Consider the following 12,444-nt stretch of genomic DNA (forward strand, 5'->3'; position numbering starts at 1 on the left):
CTTTTTGTTTGCAGGATCCCATAATCTGAAACCAAATTCATCTCTCGGAGAACCAAGGTATATGCACTCTTTCGCTTTAGCATCGAGCTTTGCTCTTTCATCTTTTGGAATGTGAACTGATGCCTTACATCCGAAGACTTTCAAGTTGCGATATGAGGCCTTTTTACCGGACCATACTTCTTCTGGGATCTTACCATTCAATGGTCTTGATGGTGATAAGTTGATCAATTGAGTTGCTGTTAGCACTGCCTCCCCCCAGAATGTCTTGGGAAGTTTTGCGTGAGACAACATGCTTCTGACCTTCTCAGCAATTGTTCTGTTGAATCTTTCAGCTACTCCATTCATCTGAGGTGTCTTGGGAGGTACTTTCTCATGTCTGATCCCATGAGTCTTGCAATAGTGCTCGAATGGACCTCTGTACTCTCCACCATTATCACTTCTCAAGCATTTCAACTTTCTACCAGTTTCACGTTCAACAGAGGCGTGAAACTCCTTGAAGATTCGTAGAACTTCGTCTTTTCTCTTCAATGGATAGACCCACAATTTTCTGGAGTGGTCATCAATGAAGGTAACAAAATATTGAGCACCACCAAGGGACTTTTCAGATGTTGAACAAACATCTGAGTGTACAAGATCCAAAATATGCTCTTTTCTTCTTCCACTTTCAGATCTACGGAAGGACACTCTACGCTGCTTACCTGCTAGGCAGTCTTCACATAATTCAAGTGGTTGTCCTTTTATACTTTGGAGATGATCTTTTGCCAGGATCTCTAATCCCTTTTCGCTCATGTGGCCTAGTCTTTTATGCCACAACTCCTTACTTTCTTCTTGAGCGACATTTGTCTCTCCTTTGTATATTTTTCCTTGCATGCAGTACAAGGAGCCTTCCTTCTTGCCTCGAGCAACAATCATGCTTCCTTGACAGAGTTTCCATCTTCCATCGCTGAATTGGTTGTTCATTCCAGCATCATCTAGCTTACCGACTGAGATAAGGTTTAGACGTATCTCTGGTACATGTCTTACCTCCTTCAGCACAAGTTTGTTTCCATTTTCTGTCGTCAAAGTCACTTCTCCTATGCCCACAATTTTGCTTGTGACATGATTACCCATCTTGACTGTTCCAAAGTCTCCTTTTTGATAGGATGAGAAGAATCCCTCATGAGGAGTAACATGGAAAGATGCTCCGGTATCTACTATCCAAGTGCAATCATCAAAAGCAATATTTAGATAGTTTACCTCAGTGATAAGGAACACATTCTCATCATTTGATACCACCGCTGTTGTAGTCTTTTCCTCCAACTTCTTTTTGGGATCTACCACATCAGGGTGTATAGTTCCATTCTTCTGATCTCTTTTCAGGAATCTACATTCTTGCTTCTTGTGGCCATCTTTTCCACAATAAAAGCATGTCAAACCTTTGGAACGAGACTTGAATCTTCCTCGTGACTTTTCACGTTTTGCTTTGCTTCTGTTTTCACTCCTTCCTCTATTCTCAACAACATTGGCTTCTGAGTGACTACTCGATCCCCTTTCTTTCCTTCTGGATTCTTCATTCAGTAAACTGTCTGTGATGTTATCCAGACTGAGCTTTCCATCTGGTGCTGAGTTACTGAGAGTGACCACCAACGTGTCCCAACTCTCCGGTAGGGAACTAAGGAGTAGAAGAGCTTGTAACTCGTCATCAATCTTCATATCCGCCTTCATTAATTGATTCACAATACCTTTGAAGGTGTTGAGATGCTCGATCATATTCTGGTCGTCAGTGTACTCCAACTTTACGAGTCGTCTGACAAGGTGAGCTTTATTTCTGGGAGTCTTCTTTTGAATCAAAGATTCAAGCTTTGTCCATAACTCATACGCATCGGTATAAGTCGATACATGCTCAAACAAGCTTTTGTCGATGTATTTCCGAATCATAGCCACTGTTTTACGATTCAGAATCTCCCAATCTTTTTCAGCCTTCCCTTCCGGAATTTCCGGATTTGTGATCGGCTCGTACAAATCCTTGCAGTATAGATGATCTTCCATCATCGGCTTCCAGTAGGAGTAATTATCCGCAGTTAGCTTGAACATGTCTCCTTCCATCTTGAATTTCACAGGATTCTGACTTTTTCGAACCGGTAGCTCTGATACCACTGTTGGAAAACAACGGTATTTGTTCCCTCCTCTGTGAACCCCAAAATGGGCACTATGCGGAAGCGTAAAAATGAAAGCGTAGGAAAAGAGAAAATTAACACTGGAAATTTTAACGTGGAAAATCCTCTCGGAAAAAACCACGGGACCTAGTCCAGAAAATTATCTCCACTATGAAAGTAGGATTACAGTGTTTCTCTCACTCTCTGAGGATCTCTCAATAAATCTCACCCTCTCGGATGGTATACAAGACTCTCCCTGTATCACACACTCACAAAATAGACTCTCTCTATTTTTTCTCTCTCACTCAATCGTGGCTTCACTTCTGAATTTGGTGGCTTTTCTTATTTCTGTTCGTTGCATCTTTTGCTGCTTGGTTTGCCTTCATTTATAATAAATGAAGGAAGGAGAAGAAAACAAGAAACATGCTGAAGAGGTGCACTCATTACCGTGAAACAAGGAGGAATGGGACTCATTTTCTCCCACTTTCGGTGGAGGAGAAAAACATTGACCCCTAAAGTATGGTGGATGGGTCCCAATCTTTGTTTTATTCCAACATTAACAACCTCATAAACACGTCAACTCGATCTGACAAAGTAATTTCTCCTTAAGTTTATGTTGGTTTGAGTAACTCTGGTTTTGATAATAGATTAAAAAGTATATTTCAAATCTAACTTAATCTCACAAAAAAAATAAAGCTATGAGAAAATGTTTGAATGTTAGATTTTCTATTTATCATCATATTTGGACGAATCATAATAAGAAACCCAAGAAAATCTACAGTTTGTTTAGAGTTTTGTCACCTTAATTTCTTTTTCATGCTTTCAAATTTAAAATAAGGAATCATCGGAGTTTAAATCGATTAATTTGAAAATGCTACAACAACTTAGATACTTTTTAAAAGACATTGAGACTTAAAAAATATTTCATTCTATGTATTACAGTAATCACTATTTTTCAACTGCTGCATCCATCTCGTTCTTCAACGACGATTGTCTAAATCCGAACTTTGATTTGCAGTGCTCCGAACTCCCTTCAACCAATAAACAACGATCTTCGATAATCAATGCAAGCCTCCAACAATAAATTAGAACATTTGACCATCAACCATGATCTCGAACAATGCTCTCTGTTTCAGATTCACCTCTGATACGATGAGATTTAGATAAATTGTGCTATTTTAGGTTTATTTGGGATTAGGGCTTGAATATAATAAGAAATAAAGGAATTTTTTTTATTAATACGGCTTTCATACGACTTCCATACTTTTTGTAATAATATATATTAATTAATAACTTTTTATTTGTAATAATTAACATATAAAACAATAGCCTCAGAAATAATAAATAGTTCAAAAAATCAATTTAAGTATGACTAATAAGAATAGTTTTAATATTTTTTATAACACTTAAATGGAAAAGAAAAAAATATTGTATTAGTTAAATGTTATTTATAATTTTTAAAAATTATATATTAAATATCACTCACAACATAAGTAAAAAATTATGAACTTATATAATAATAAAATACACTCTCAATATTTTGTTAACACATTGATAGCTCATAAATTCTTTTAAATAGATTTATTCTTTTAATTTAATTTTTAATAAAATTTGTGATAGAATTGTGCTAAATAAATTAGTGTGGGAAGAACTTAGACATCATTTTCATGGCCAAATAAAAATTTCATTCATCAACCGTTGATTAGTCACAAAATTATCTCAGTTAAATAAATTTGATATTTTTTTTGTAAGGAATCAACTCAATGATGTACTTTCTCAAACTATAGTTAATTAATTTCAAATTAGTTACGCCATTTGTTTATTGTTAACTCCTCACCAAATAGTGAGAAATTAAGGAAAAGGACTTTTTCCACTAATTTTCCTAGCAAACCAACAAATTTGTTATGATGTACCAAGAATAATTATATCAGCTGATTATGCATCAAGTTCTTAAACTTAATAAACATCAACTTTGTTGTTTTCTATGAAAGGAATCATCGGCGTATAAACTTATAATGATCATGTTGCCCTCAATGTTTCATTTCATTATTTATAGACTTGATCACATTTTTTAAAATCTTCCATCAGGAAATATGTTTCAATATCGATGTACCAAGGGAGCTTGTTTAGTATTGGATTTAATTTATTTTCCGTTCATATCTGTGCATTTATCTTCATATATTTATATTCTATTTTTATATTTATATTCCGTTTATATATTGTTTCAAACAATTATATATATGTAAAATTGTACTCTCTTCTTATGGAATAAGAAATACAATTCCTATCCTTTCTTTTCTCATAACATGGTATCAGAAGAAAATTAATTTTTTATCACGTTCTTCCGCAACCAATTCTTTTCCTGTCCAGATCTTCATTTTCTACCTTTCATTCTTGGCTTTTCTGCCTTTTTCTTCTCCTTTTATGGCTACTCCCTCTATTACTCTCGCATCGTTGCAAGATACAACACATGACTATTACATTCATCCTAATGAGAATCCTTCATCGGTGCTTGTTTCCCCGATTCTTGAAGGTCACAATTATCATGGATGGGCTCGCTCGATGTCTATGGCACTACAAATGAAGAATAAATTTGGCTTTGTTGATAGTTCCATTCCTTGTCCAGCTGGTACAGATCCAATGGTTCAAGCATGGAAGCGTTGCAATAATCTAGTTTTATCTTGGATCAATCATTCTGTTTCTCATGAGATTGCTACAAGTATTATTTGGATTGACTCTGCTGCTACGGCATGGAAGGATCTCAAAGATCGTTTCTCCCAAGGTGATTTTGTTCGAATTTCACAATTGCATCAAGATCTTTATTCAATACATCAATCTGATCTAAGTGTTACTGCATATTACACTAAAATGAAGATTCTCTGGGATGAACTTTGCAATTTTCGTCCTATTCCTGAATGCCAATCTTCTGCTTCTTGTTGTGTTGTTTCTAAGACAATGAAGGAATATCGTGAAAATGATTGTGTTCTTTGTTTTCTTAGAGGCTTGAATGATAATTACTCTGTTGTTCGCTCTCAGATCCTTCTCATGGATCCCTTGCCTTCTTTACCCAAAATTTTTTCGATGATAATTCAACATGAGCGACAATTACAATCAGGAATTCTTTCTCAACCTCCAGTCATGGCGTCACAAGTTTCTCAATCTAAACCTTCTTTTTCTACCTTCAATGGCAGAGGTAAACCCTCTCCTGCCAATGATTATGGCCGGGGAAGATCTTCATATCAAGGTTCTCAGGCTCGTTCCTCAGGGGGAAGGTTTGGTGCACCTCGACAATGCACTCACTGTGGCAGGACAAACCACACCATTGATACTTGCTTTCTAATACATGGATTACCACCTGATCTCAAATCCAAAAGAGTCCACAATGTTACAACAGATTCTTCTACAGTAGTTCCTTCTTATAATAATTCTCCGGCACAGTCACATTCCGCAATTTTGGGACTTTCTCAAGAGCAAATTCATGGTTTATTGGCACTTCTTCCTCAATCTAATCCCACAATCCCACATTCTACTAATCTAGTGAGCTCTCATAATGCTTCCACTTCTTCCCAGGCTCAAGGTAATATCTATTCCAAATGGATTCTAGACACAGGTGCTACTGATCATATATCTAATTCTTTGTCTCATTTTATTTCTTATCATAGAATCTCACCAATTACAGTATCACTACCCAACAAGAACTCTTCATTTGCTCATTTTTCTGGCACTGTTTCACTTAGCTCACACCTTACTTTACATAATGTCTTGTTTATTCCTAATTTTTCTGTCAATCTTATTTCGGTCACAAAGTTAACTAAATCTCTATCTTGTAAACTTAACATTTCTGAATTTTCCTGTGAAATACAGGACAAGTCAACCCTGCAGATGATTGGCAAAGCTGAAGAAAGAGATGGCTTGTATGTCATGATAGTTCCTGCACCCACACCCCTTGGTTCACCAGCTGCTATTACTTCTGAGAATTCTATTGCTTGTTCTACAATAAGACATAACTCTATAGATATTTGGCACTATAGACTAGGACATCCTTCTTTTTCTTGTTATACCAAATTACGCAACATGTATGCCACTTTACCTAATACAAAATACACGCATTGTGATGCTTCTCATTATTCTAAGCAAAGAAAATTACCTTTTCAATTAAGTACTACTGTTTCAAAAGCTCCTTTTGATTTAATTCATGTTGATATTTGGGGGCCCTATAGTACTTCTTCTGTTGATGGTTTCAAATATTTCTTAACTATAGTAGATGATATGTCTAGATACACATGGATTAAATTAATGACAAGTAAATCAGATACAAGATCACAACTTATTGGCTTTGTTTCTTATATAAAAACACAATTTGGCATTGATGTAAAAGCTGTTAGATCAGATAATGGTAATGAGTTTGCAATGACAGATTTTTATAGACAAAAAGGGATACAACATCAATTATCATGTGTTGAAACACCTCAACAAAATGGAGTCGTTGAGAGAAAACATCAACACATTCTCAATGTTGCTAGATCTTTAATGTTTCAATCCCATTTGCCCATAATTTTCTGGTCTTTTGCTGTTCGTTATGCTGTGCAACTCATTAATATTTTACCTTCCAAAGTTTTGACATATTTTTCTCCATCTCAGCTGTTACACAATGTTAAACCTGACATTACTTACTTACGAGTTTTTGGCTCACTTTGCTATGCTTCAACTCTTCAAACTCATAGAACAAAATTTCAACCTCGTGCAAGAAAATGTGTTTTACTGGGTTTTAAAACAGGAGTGAAAGGCTACCTTTTGTTAGATTTCAATTCTAGGGAAATTTTTCTATCAAGGAATGTAGTATTTTATGAAAATATATTTCCTTTTCTTACTAGTGACAAGCACTCACCTATTAATACACAAAATTCCTTGGATTTTGTCACCAAAATTATTTCACCTCCATCACCTCTTTTCTTAGAAGTTACTGATCAACCCTCTTTACCACTTACATCTCCTCCTTCTATTGTTTCCGACCCTGTTATTTTCTCTTCTCAGCCTGTTTCTGTTGAACCTGTCACTGCTACTCCACAAAGGAAATCAATTAGGCCAAAACATACACCATCTTATCTGCAGGACTATCATTGCAACATGTCATCTACTTCTTCCGCCACTCAGTCATCCACAGGTACCTTATATCCTATCTCTTCATATCTATCATATGATGCATTATCATCTCTTCATAAATCATATGTCCTTAATCTTTCCCAAGTTAGTGAACCTAAAACCTATAACCAAGCCATCAAACATGATTGTTGGAGAAATGCCATGGATCAAGAAATTGCAGCTTTAGAAAATACCAAAACTTGGGTTTTGACTGATCTACCTAATGGAAAGCAACCTATCGGATGTAAATGGGTATACAAAATAAAGAGGCATGCTGATGGGAGTATTGAACGATACAAGGCAAGGCTTGTAGCCAAAGGCTACACACAACAACAAGGTTTAGATTACTTTGAGACTTTTTCACCTGTTGTCAAACTCACAACAGTAAGATTGGTTCTAGCTTTAGCAGCTTCCAAACATTGGTATTTACATCAACTAGATGTAACTAATGCCTTTTTACATGGGGATCTAGATGAATAAGTATACATGTCTCTTCCTCTTAGTTATAAATCTGAAAAACCAGGACAAGTTTGCAAGTTGTTGAAGTCTTTATATGGACTCAAACAAGCCTCTAGACAATGAAATTACAAGTTGACAACTACTTTACTTTCTTTGGGCTACACACAATCAAAATCAGATTATTCACTTTTTGTCAAAAGTGATTCTGCTCATATTACCATCTTACTTGTTTATGTAGATGATATAGTTTTGGCAGGTGATGACATCTAGGAAATCCAAACTGTGAAGGCTCTATTGAATGCAAAGTTCAAGATTAAAGACTTAGGCCAACTCAAGTATTTTCTGGGCTTAGAAATTGCAAGATCTCAACAGGGCATTAATTTGTCACAAAGGAAGTATGCTCTAGAGTTACTAGAAGATGCAGGATTGTTGGGGTGTCAACCTGTTTCTACTCCTATACAGCCAGGCACAAAATTTTCCAAGACAGAAGGGAAACCCTATTCAGATGTGCAGGCCTATAGAAGACTTCTTGGCAGGTTACTATATCTAACCAACACAAGACCAGATTTATGTTTCGCTGTTAGTACTCTCAGTCAATTTCTTTCCAATCCTTTGGAAGATCACTATGCAGCAGCAATAAGAATCCTGAGATATATCAAGAACAATCCAGGACAAGGATTATTCTTTCCCTCCAACACAGAACATGCTCTCAAGGCTTTTAGTGATTCTGATTGGGCTGTTTGCCCTGACACTAGAAGGTCTGTGACTGGTTTTAATGTGTTCTATGGTGCATCATTAATTAGCTGGAAATCCAAGAAGCAAGGTACTATATCTAGATCATCAACCGAAGCAGAATATAGAGCTTTAGCTTCCACAACATGTGAAATTCAATGGCTTATGTATTTGCTCCATGATTTGAAACAACCTCTACCACAACCAGTTTCTCTGTTTTGTGACAATCAATCTGCTATACAAATTGCACAAAATCCAGCCATGCATGAAAGAACAAAGCATATTGAAATTGATTGTCATCTCATAAGAGATAAAGTTCAAGCTGGTGTAATTAAGCTCCTGTCCATTCCTACTTCAGCACAACTTGCAGACATTCATACTAAAGCTTTGCATCCAGCACAATTTCAATCTTTGTTGTCCAAGCTGAGCATTAAGGATATATATGCTGCAGCTTGAGGGGGGATATTGGATTTAATTTATTTTCCGTTCATATCTGTGCATTTATCTTCATATATTTATATTCTATTTTTATATTTATATTCCGTTTATATATTGTTTCAAACAATTATATATATGTAAAATTGTACTATCTTCTTATGGAATAAGAAATACAATTCCTATCCTTTCTTTTCTCATAACATTTAGACATGTGAACAACTTTTTTTTAGCTTGTACACTTTCTCTTCCTTTCTCTTTTGAATGTAATTTCAACATTATTCAACAAAAATATTTATTAGATGACTCTTCATCTAAAAAGAAAGATTGTGCATATAATTAATGAATAATATATCCTTTTTGTGTTGCTAGAGCAATCATCAATCTAACAGTTTTCATATGAACTATCAAAGCAACCAGTTCTGCATAATCTATAACAGATTGTTGAGCACATAATTTATCCTCACTTTAAACTACAATTTTCCCCTATTATTTAGTTTAGTCTTGAAAACTCACTTTACTCCAATTGTTTTAACACCTTTGATTTGATTTACTAGTTCTATGTGTCATTTTACCTAATCACCTTAATCTTAGCATCCATGACATTTCTCCATCTTTTAGTTTTCACAACTTTTTCGCAAGTCGATCAACAACTTATTTATATTTATATATATATATATATATATATATATATATATATATATATATATGAAATAAAACAAAATTGTTGTATCTTCATAATTCCTTCCCTTGATACATAATCTTTTAACCAAAATGGTTGCTTCCTAATCATCCCTTCAAACTATCTAGATAAGTTTCTTTATTAGTGGCAAGAGACTTAACTACTTATGATCAACAACTTGTACAAGAGACTCTTTATTCACATTCTTTCTATCATCTTCAATTTTAGCTCGCAAATAATATCATGTTAAAAAGTAGACTTTATGTTTAATCCAATCTCACAAATTGACTTGTAAGGTAAACTTTTGCACCCACTTGTATACTTTGAAATCACCTTATCTATAGTGACATGAGACTTCTAACACACTCCATCACACTTAGTCATATATATCTTGTGGGTGGGACTACATATTAATGGGTAGTTCAATAACGAGTGGAACAATACACCCATCAAATAACAAATTTCACTAGGATAGGATCAAACTCACGAATCTAATATCATGTCATAAAAAATGGTTTAATGTCTTTCACTATTGTTATTCCCGCTATAAATAATGCTAAAATATTTACAATAATTTGTCCTCATAGTTACAAAATATCCTATAATATGAAATTAGAAAGAACAAATCAATTTATGGATTGCCTAGCTTATTCTTAAGAAATCATATCAAAATAATTAAAGAGACAACCTGATTGATACAAATAAATATGTGTTAAGAAGTGGACTTTAAACTTAACTCAACCCACAAAATTGGCTTGGTATGTGAGGTTTACACCCTCTTATTTATCTAAACTGACTTTATCACTAGTCAATATGGGACTTCCAACATCCACCTCGCCCCCCCCCCCCCCCCCCCCCTCCCCCCCCGACACCGAGGTATATATCTCGTGTATGAGATTACATTAATGGGTGATCCAATAACTTGTAGAATAATATGCCAAACAAAAAACAAATATCCCGATAGTGGGTGACATAATGGGTTGAACAAATAAGAAATCTCACTAGGATTAGCTTTAACTCATAACTCTCATATCATGTTAAGAAGTACACTTTAAGTGTAACTTAATCCTACGAAATCGACTTTTAAAGTAAGGTTTGCACCTACTTATAAACTATAAATTAGTCTTATCACTAGTCAAAGTGAGACTTTCAACACTATAAATTGTTTAGCTTATTATGAAATAATTATATCAAAATAAGGAGAAAAATTAATTCTTAATTGACAAGTCTCACATCTTAGGAATGGAGGCTAAGGACAATTCAAATATTATATCCTTCTTCAACTCTCTCATACATCTTTTAAGGAAAAAATTGTGAAGGAGTTTTAGAGTTTAAAGTGGACAATACATTAAATGTGGTGATTGACCTAATGATGTTATCTTGACAAACTTGAAGTCTAAAGATGCCTATGAAGACAAAAATATGGTTCTAAGGATAAACTATTGTTTCCCAAGGCCAATGACAGCTTAAATATTCATTTATCTTTCAACTCACTAGATATCTTTTAAGAATAAAATTATAACGGTATAATAGTCAATTTTGTCTCCAGTTTCGTTGACAAATCTCAATTTAGTCCCTCGTTTTAAAAGTGTTTGAAATGGATCCTCACTTTTAAAATTTTGAGTCAAATTAGTCTCTTCCGTTAAATAGAAACAAACAACGTTAAGGGTTTGATGATTTGGCAGAAGACATGTTATTTTATAGATATATTTATGCTGACGTGTTAGTGAATGGGTGCAGAGATGAAATTTAGAGGTGCACTTGATATTTTCTAGGCGAGGCCCAAGCCCTCTAGGGTTTCTTTTTTCTTTTCTTTTTCAGAAACGAAGGTCTCTTCTCTACCTTCATTAGCGGCAGCTCTGCCCTCTACATGACCAACGTCGTCGTGCCTTCCTCTAGACGACCAAAACTGTCGTCGATAGCACTGATCGTTGCTAGAGACACCGCCAGCCATTATAGTGTTCTTCCCTCTATGCGCACTTGATGACGCCACTGCCGCTACCATTAGGTTTCGATTCTAAGTAAACGTCGTCGGCGACAACATCGCCGCCCTGCGGAGAAAATCAAGTGTTTCTCCTCTTCGAATCGCAAACATAAATCGCAACTCGTCCTAAGCCTTCTTTTCTCCGCTTCACTTCAGCCTCCGATAGCATCATCGTCGATACCGATCAGAATCATCGGCGGCATCACCTTCGTTGCTGCCTCACAATCACTGTAACTCTGATCAAGATTCGAAACATCGCCGTCACTCTTCTCCTTCTTCCACCAACTCAACATTTTTACTTTATCCTATCTCTTTTTTATTTTAATTTTTTTCTGTTTCAAGATTTCTTATATTATGTATTGGTCTGGATTTGCTTTCCATGTAGAATTAAGAGAAGAACATTTTCCTCTTCAATTGAATATTTGAGGTTATGGAAATCAAATCTACAGAGTAGTGGTAACTCTGTTAGATAACATATTTTCTTTCCTTTCTTATTTTGTTACTTGTTTAATGATTTATAGATAACATTTATATTCTCGACCTCTATTTTTTATATCTTCATGCTCCGTGTTTGGCTCATGATCCACTGATAATTGTTTGGCCACACCCTTCTTGCATAAGACAACCCTGAAATCTCCAATGTTGGCTACTATTAACTTCTGACAATGGACTAATATGGTTGTAACTGCAGTTGAACCTTCTCTACCTAATTCACCCGACATCTCCAAAATATTAGAATTAGTTTTACTGTAAGCTCTCTTGACAGCATCTGCAGGTTCTTTCTAGAAGTCAGGCTACACAAGACAAAAAATGATTCTATAACAAATAGTAATCATATTCATTTGTGATGGGAGAGAACGGCGCGACGAAGTGAA

Source organism: Vigna angularis, chromosome 5 (genome assembly GCF_016808095.1).
Source record: "Vigna angularis cultivar LongXiaoDou No.4 chromosome 5, ASM1680809v1, whole genome shotgun sequence".
In the NCBI taxonomy this organism is placed as follows: Eukaryota; Viridiplantae; Streptophyta; class Magnoliopsida; order Fabales; family Fabaceae; genus Vigna; species Vigna angularis.